The following is an 8,671-nucleotide window of genomic DNA, read 5'->3' on the forward strand; positions in this document are numbered from 1 at the left end:
TATTAGAAAACAGCTCTGTGTATGTGTGTGTGTGTGTGCACATGTCTGAATGTTTAAACAATTTTGAAAAATAATACTTTGACATCATTCACCTCAAGCCCATATTAACAAGACTGTCTCATCTCACTAAAAGCAAATGAGGACATATATCTAAGTGTGATGGATTCAGGAGTGTATCTTGGACTGATGATAATAGCTGTAATAAGCACACACACACAAAAATCATCCTTTTGAAACTATGGTCATACTAAGATTTTGAGAGAAGTTTTCATAGCAGTTTTTCTTTATACCCACCCACTGCCAACTTATACTTGCTAGGATTTTCTGCAGTAGCATACTGAACACTATGCAGTAGACTCAGTATGTAAAATACCAGCAAAAAAGGTTGACATAATGACTCATTACAATTTAAATCTTATTACACAAAGCTTCATTCAAGTCAATATACATAGTACAGAACCGCAGGGGTACATTTTAGCCCGGTGTGAGAGGAATGAGTCATGCAATTCTCATTATGGTTAATAGAAGAAACACATCTATTGCCTCATGTAAGCCCCTGGAAGTGCACCTCACAATTCATATTCAAATCACATTGGGCAGTGGCTACTCCAGTAAACAGTCAAAGTAAAATAGCTACATTTCAAACTTTAAAGTTCATCTGATTCAAAATTTTTGGAAATGACATTGCTTTGTATTGACGACCTAGTACAAATACATCATTGGCAATGATGATTACTCCTAATTGCCACAGGAGTAAGTGGAGCCTTTCAGAAGCTTTAAAAGGGAGGGACATAAACCACATTAACAGGGATCATGTCTTTCCTCTCCTCTTGTTATCTTTGCTGGCAGACTGCTAACTTTTCCCTTCCTAGACTCTTATAAACATTGTTGTCCACACAGAAATGGTTATTACTGAACCTGGCCATTCCTGTATTGAATTTTAGGATCTATTTTTAATTATTATTTCTTTAATAAACTATGCCAGAAGACTAATAGCTTATATACTTATGGGTTTAGTTGCTTGTTTTACTAATGGCTTGTTCCAGCTAATTAAAAGAAATCTCCAGGAAATCTCTTTCTTCTGATAAGTAGGTTGCACAAACAGCTTCAAGGAGAATGCATCCTTCCAGCCATAAATCTGTACTTATAACTGCCAAGTCTGTTTGCGTAGTCTGGAGTGGTATGCTTGTAACTTCAGTTTTATTTTATTATTGTAGATTCATGTGCTGTTGCAAAGAGATATTTATTATTAATTATTGGGGATTTTTGAAAAAGCATCTTGTAAAGTATTTCAATTATGGACAATGTTACGGTAGATTATAATCAGGCATAATTTTTACTGGGAATATCTACATCAAAAAGGATTGAATTCTCAAAAAAATGCATCCTATCTTTAAAGTTAACAGAAATTACTCTCCTTTTAGTGCTTCAGTGCAATTAAGGGATTTGATTTATGAATGTGAACTGCAAGATCCAGCTGATCTTTCCAAATTTTTAATTTTTCCTAGTTTTTGCAGAAGATGAGCCCCTAACTCAATTTTAATTCAGATAGCTTGCATTACCTGCAGAACTCTAAACTAAAAAAAAAAAAAAGAAAATCTCCAATTATCAGAGAGATATTTTGAAAAACAGTTACATGTGTTGTGAAAGCAGAGTCTAACTCAAAAAAAAAAGACTTTATTAAAGATGAAAGCTATATAGAACATGTGTTTGAATTCGTTTCCAAATGAATTCAAAGGGCTTTTGCTAAATCCTCAAAGAGCAGAAAGGTGCAGATTACCAGTGCAGTGCTGCTTCTGCAGAATGGCAGCAGCATCAGGAATTCAGCTTCATTGCTGAGATTTAGCGGAGAAGCAGCAAAGCACCCCTTATCCAAAGGGCTTGCAAAGGCACTTTCTAAAAGAGCAGGATTTCCATTGTGTCTGTGTTGTGAGCTTGGCAGAGGTATTCATCAGCCATTATTGATTTAGAAGAAGGCATGGCTGGAGTGAGGAGGATTGATCTGAATCCTCCCTTGGCTAAGTTAACTATTGAGGGATCTATTCATATCAAGATGAAGCACCGAAGAGTGACCTACAATGATAGGAAAGAGGTATCTCTGTCTTTCTTTTTCTTTACAGCGCGTGTGAAAAACTCTGGCTTGTTGTTCTTGTGTTTGCTAAGTTTAGTATTTCTTGATTTTGCTGGGCAATTCTTCAGGGAACTACAGAGTAGCAGTTTCCTCTGAGATGATCTGGTAAAGGGATAGGGGAGAAAGAGCTATTGACTTTCTATTCAAGCTGCAGTCTTACCTGCGAGAAACTGAAGGCGACAAGAGGTGTCCAACAGGAGTCTGGCTTAGCTGTGCTTTCTTAGTCAGCCCTCCCTGTCCCGCCATGTCCTAGAATCTCCCAGGTTATTTCTGTGGCAGTATTGCCATCCTTGCCTTTCCTGTTAATATATTGCTTCTCTTCCAGAGGAATCTGCAACTCGTCTCTCTCAGAGACAGGACCATGAGCTAAGAGGACCCAGGAGAACCGGTCTTCCATTCTTCTTGCTGAGGTCCCTTACCTGGGTGGCAGCTGGGCTTGGACCTCTCAGCTCTGTAATCATGTGAGCCATATTTCACCTGCACAGTTTTGCCCAGCTTTTACCATATATCTGCAACATCTTTCTGCAGATTTTACAAGCACAGATTTGCCTTACTGACAGAGATCTGAAATGCTTCTGCAGGGAGCATTTCTCTCTTCCTCTCTGTGTATCCTTTCCCTTTTTTTTTTTTTTTTTTACCCATTTCTGTCACTTCACAGATAACCTGACTGTTACGTGCCTTTATGGCCTTTCCTCCAACTCGTCATTTCACATGAGCTACTGATACATCAAGTGCCACCACTGATTAACTTCTGATCTCAGCTTGTTCAGCTATTTACTGGAGTTAGGGACAAACATATTTGTTCTTTGTCTGTGCTGTTCTTCACAGTCTAGAGGTCCTTTCTACAAAAACACATACAAGGCCATTTCAGGGTCCCTGCAGTCTTTTTCAGGAAGAAATAAGTAAGAAGTACCTTTTGCTTATATGCTGCTTGCTCCCTCTTTATGGCTTCCACTTGGCTGAACAAACACACTTAAGGAGATTTTCTCTCCTCCAAAAAACCCCCAAACCCCAAACAGATGTATCTTTTGTTATTTTCCTCTTAGTCCCACTTTAAAAGACTTTGTTACTATTCCCACAGTAAACTTAGCAAAGTTAAGACTGGGTGTACGGAGTATACACATTATGGGAATTGAGGTATTTATCATCTTCAAATTCTGCACATATCAATAACTGGCTTTTATTTATTACGCAACTTGGGACATCTTTTTCTTTCTGGTTACTGCAGTGACTAGCACAACAGATTCTCTGATCTGTAAGGAGGCCCCCTCTATGCTACAATACAAACAAATAATAATATTATTCTTATTAATAAAGACATTCAAAAGCAAGACCAAGGAGTTACAGTTTAAGTCTGTTTTGTAATAATTTTAAATAAATTTAAAATTGATATTATAATTTAGAATGTTACCTTCAAAACCAGATTATTCAGACCTGACAGTTTTGTAAAGGAATAAACAGAAGATAACCTTTTCAAATAAAGAATAAGCATGGAATTCAATGATTCTGAGTGGCTCAAGATCTCAAGATCTTTGTTATTTTGAGTACTTCAATCTTAAGAAACCTATATATATGAACTTACTTTCCCCACTTACTATGCTTTGCTTCATGTGGTGGAGCACCAGCTGTTAATGGGATTTTAGTCCCAGGGACCAGATTAAAGTCAATCTGAAGTAAAATTCCTTCAACCATGCATAATGTGGTTGTTGGGTTTGCATTTCAGGGTAAAAAAAAAAAAAAAAAATCAGACAGAATATCCCTTTGAAATATCATTAATCATGAGAAGGAAGGTTACATACCTTCTTTTGCATGGATTCCTGTGAAGTGGGCAATAGAAATCACAATCACTCTTTTTACGATTAATTAAACGAGGAAGGAAATATTAATAGTCCAGTTCTTCCTGAAAGAAGACACAAGTTCAAGATGGGGAAGAGTGCTGAAATCCAGAAATGTGAAGGATCCAATACGTAGCTGACATATTTTCTTTCGAAAAATTTTGTGTTGTGATCCAACAAAAAGCTCTGGCTTTCGAGAGTTTTATGACATTTTATAAACTTCTCATCCTTGCTGCTGAAACCACCAGACTACTTACTGTGTTCAAAATAAAGTGATCATTGTAGTGAGTTCACCTTGAAATCATCCCATATTTCCTTTATATTGCCTTTACATTTATGAGTCATAGCATATTGATTTCACCCTTACATTGCACTGTTTGACTCTCCCTTAATAGAGAAAATGACTATTTGCTTTCTATAAATCCTACTATTTGTATTTCTTTTCTTCTCTGAGCTGTAATCTGTGACTTGCAATAGGCCACTGCTCAGTAAAATGGTGAGGTGCTAGTTCAGCCTAATACTGTTCAAATAAAAAAAAGTCTCACTGCCAGTCTGTTGTTACTAGTGCTTTTCTAGTACGTGCTCTTTAAATTATCTGACTTCCCAATAAGTTGAACAGTGCATTATATTCACCTGAAAACTGTTCAGGTAATTATCTCATACAATATTTGTACCCTTCACAATGTTCAGTGTTGGCTACTGTTCCCTGCTCCATACTGTGCAGTTCCAATTTATCATTCACCTTCTGTAATGTTGACTATCACTCTGAAATTACACACTATACTGCATTCATTCCTTCGCTGTCTTGGATAGAACACACAGGACTGGACTGTCATTACAACATCCTTCATCAAATTCTTTTTTTTCTTCTAAGACCTTTCGTGGTTCTCTAAGGTGGTTGCATGCTTCTGATCTGTGACCTGAAAATACAGTACCAGCTCTATTTCACACGGTTAACGAGTGAACGTGCTCCATAACATTTCTTACAAGTGCACATGTCACTGGAGCCCCACCGACTCATACCTCTCCCCTGGGTCTTCCTGCTTCTTAACTTACCTGTTCCCTGTCAAAAGCTTTTGTCATATTTTTACCAGGAGAGGTATAACTTTGACCATATCCATTTTTCATTAAGAGATCAAGTGAGATATTAGACCCCAGCCACTTTTGCCTTTTCTACTCTTGTGTAGAAAGAAAGAATTTCAGGCAGGCTAGATAGTACTCTCACACAGTAGAGAAATATGATTTTAACATAATAACTTGAGACAGAACAACTTGTAATTAACTCATTATTCTTTAAAATTGTGGACTGTCTCCATACTCAGCTTAGTGTTTAGCCCACAGTCCCAGTGAACCAAACCTGGGGCTCCTTTAAACTAAAATGAAGTATATAAAGATTAACCCAAACTGAATTAGAAGGATTTGGGTCCTTTAATATAGTTACAAAGAGGAAGGAAAAGCCTGTTAATAGAACATATTTTGGTTTTCTTCCTTCTGACCATGACAGCCACGAACAGCTCCATTCTCATTCAGCTTGTTCTTTAGTGCCAAATTATCACACTGCACTGATTGAGTCCAGCATCTTGGTTTGCCTGTGCTTCACTTTTCTTCCGGAGAAATGCCATAATTGACCCCTTACTGCCCTCAACCTTTTGTCAGCTTTGGTCTCCTTAAAAGTTTTACAGATTTCTTTTGGAGAAATTTCTTCACCAAAAGTGAAAACAAGTTCAGCATCTGTTTTGGAGAAGTGCTTTTCCAACCCACTGAATAATGAACACAGAGGGAAAGAGTGTTGAACGTATGAAAAAGTTTCTACTGTAGATCTCATTGGTTTTGATTTTCTTTCTTTCATTACAATGCAACTGAATTAGTATCTACGACATTCCTTTTTTTAACTTGTTTTTAAAAACAGATGTTTTGATGAAATGATAAATGCACCTGGAATCTGCATATATGTTAAAAAGAAAAGAGGATTATCAGCTCTCACATCAGCAAGATGTATTGGTACTTTCACTAAAGTGGAAGACCTGACCTAACTTCTTCATAATTAGGACTATTTCTACAAGTTAATAAAAAATTGCATTTAACAATAGTAAAATTCTCATTTCCTTTGATTAAAATAGATTTTAGCAATATAGCCTCATGCCTCATACATCACAGTCCAGAAAGGCAATCATCACAATAGTTGGTGATAAAAAAACCCTTTTTATTATGGGCAATTTATTATACCAAATAGTACTGGAAAATCATCTGCTATTAATTTTAATCAGGGGCTAGCATTTTAGCAGGCCAATAAGCCAATAAGTCAACCAAAGAACAGATTAACTAACTGGAAGGTGCAGTGCCTGCATGTAGAATAGCTGCTTAGTTGCCCCGTTCTTAAACAGATTAAAGGTATGACTGCTGTGCATCCCCTCAACTAAATGTCATTCCTTTTAATGCTAGCTTCCAAGTTATTTCTCTGATGGTCTCCAAACAGTATACTGCTCATTGCTGCGTAAGACTTGAACTGCTGTTGTCTGACTGCAGGAAAAGCTATGCAGTAAAATTGCATCCATTTTCCTTCACTGAGAATCTTCCCTGTCCCTTGGCCTCCTTACTTCCATCCCAGTGTAGGTGTGAAGAAGAGTCTTCACCCCATCAAGAAAGCGGCTGTTACATTTGAGGGAAGTTCTGCACCTTTTATTGGACACCTATTTCATTTAACCTCAAGCATAGATCCACTTGCTACCAGATAAATTCAATTAGTTTTTACGCATGGAGTTATGAAAACATGTGAATAGTGGGGGGAAGAAGTATCATCACAAGGGAAAAAAGCCGGTCTAAGTTGAGCTACCCATCTACCTCTGACAGCGAGGCAGGAGGGAAGCATGGCAGCATTGTTATACAGCACACAGATGAATGATGGCTGAACAGAGCTTTCAGGCCTTTTAATCTATTCTTTGATCATCTCTGAAATAGATCAAGGCAAAGCTATTCCTTTCCTCTCTGACAAAAAGTACTTACTGACTTCTCTGTATTAAACAGAGGCTCCTATTCTGGAAATTGGGCTCAGTAATATTACCTACTTACTCCATTTCACTCTGCTCAGTATAAAGGCCTGACCCTGGAAGAGCTTTGGACCCAGTCCTGTGGTACTTCATTGAATAGCCGGAGTAACTGGGGCATGTCCTTCCTGAACTGAGGCAGAGATGATCGATAAAAGGAGCCATAAAGAATGCTGAAAGGAACTAGTGAGAAAAAAACGGAATTGTTTGTATATCAATGTAGACGGCCTTTAAAACTAAACAGAGGAATTCTAACAAATGATGCAAGTCATGAAAGTTGATATTATAAGAATCAATAGATACCTAGTATGAAAAAGCAGTGATGACTGGAGTACATTTATCAAAGTCCTTGCACTTTCAAGAACAGATAGTGCTGTAGTGTATGTAAAAGATGGACTAGGGCATAAAGATAGAGTAGCACAAGAAAACAATCCATTTGGGTCAAAAACACTCTTGAAAAGAGTGATAAATAGCCATTGAGAGACTATGGGAATTCCTTCTATGTAGTCCAAAAGGTTACCTTAACTCATGATTGATAACTTGATAGTATTTATTACACAGAGAGAAAAAAATGACTTGCAATTGTTTAATTTTCCCTCATTGGAGAGAAATGCTACTGGCAACAGCCAGGCCCATATGTGCTTTGCTGTGAAAGTTCACAGGGTTCTTCAACAAAAAGTCACCAAACCCACAAGGCAGGATGTTACTTTAGTTTCAGCTTTGGTAACCAGTGAGGATATTAAATGAGTGATAGAAAAATAACCTTGTTGTAGATGCAGGCATCCAAAGGTTGCTCAGTTTAAATGTAATGAGGAACAGAGAAAAGAGAGTCTGTGACAGCCATCTCCAATTTCAAAAGGGAAAAAAAAAAAGCTGAGGAAATGTTCTTTTGGTTTATTGTTGCTCTCTCTCTTCCTGCATTCACAGGTTTATTTCCTAAACTTCTTGAAACAAAGCATTTGGAGAGTGTGAAGTGCAACATAACCTACAATGAGAGAGAAGACCTGTTCTCCCAATGTTTTCTCTGGTTCTTCCCTCCATTTTACGATAACTGACAGTTTTGAATACTCCTGCCATATGTATTCACAGGTATTCAGTTCTGTATCTGAAAATTATTCCTATTGCAGCACTGATTTATCGATGCTAAACCCAAAACCTGAAATAGCTTAAAATTCATCAAGTTAACAGTGGTAGCATCGGTATAGGGCATAAATCCATATTTTGACATCCTGAAGACAGTGTTAAGTTTTCTGTTATCTTATTAAATTTGTATCAGACTTGCCTTGCATAGAGTACAACTAGGCTTGATAAATGCTTGGCTTCAGCTACACTCTCCCATTTATTTTCACACTGTCAGACTTAATTCATAACTGCTGTTCAAAGGCAGCAAGCAGGAGATGAGGGTGCATCTTGACTCAGCTGGTAGATGGCTACTGGCAGCCAAAAGCTACAATAATTTATTATTATTCAGATTGCATCTTGACATAATTTATTTTCATTTTTTATAATCTATTCTCTAAGGATAAACAATTCATAATCACATTATTTAATTAGTTTTTATTTTGTGTCAATTTGCTTAATCTCATTGACCAGAAAGCATGGATTTTTATTAAAAAAAAACCAAAAACAAACAAACAAAAAACGAACCACCACCACCCCCC

Source organism: Haliaeetus leucocephalus, unplaced genomic scaffold, assembly GCF_000737465.1.
Source record: "Haliaeetus leucocephalus isolate CR32 unplaced genomic scaffold, Haliaeetus_leucocephalus-4.0 Scaffold340, whole genome shotgun sequence".
NCBI classification, from domain to species: Eukaryota; Metazoa; Chordata; class Aves; order Accipitriformes; family Accipitridae; genus Haliaeetus; species Haliaeetus leucocephalus.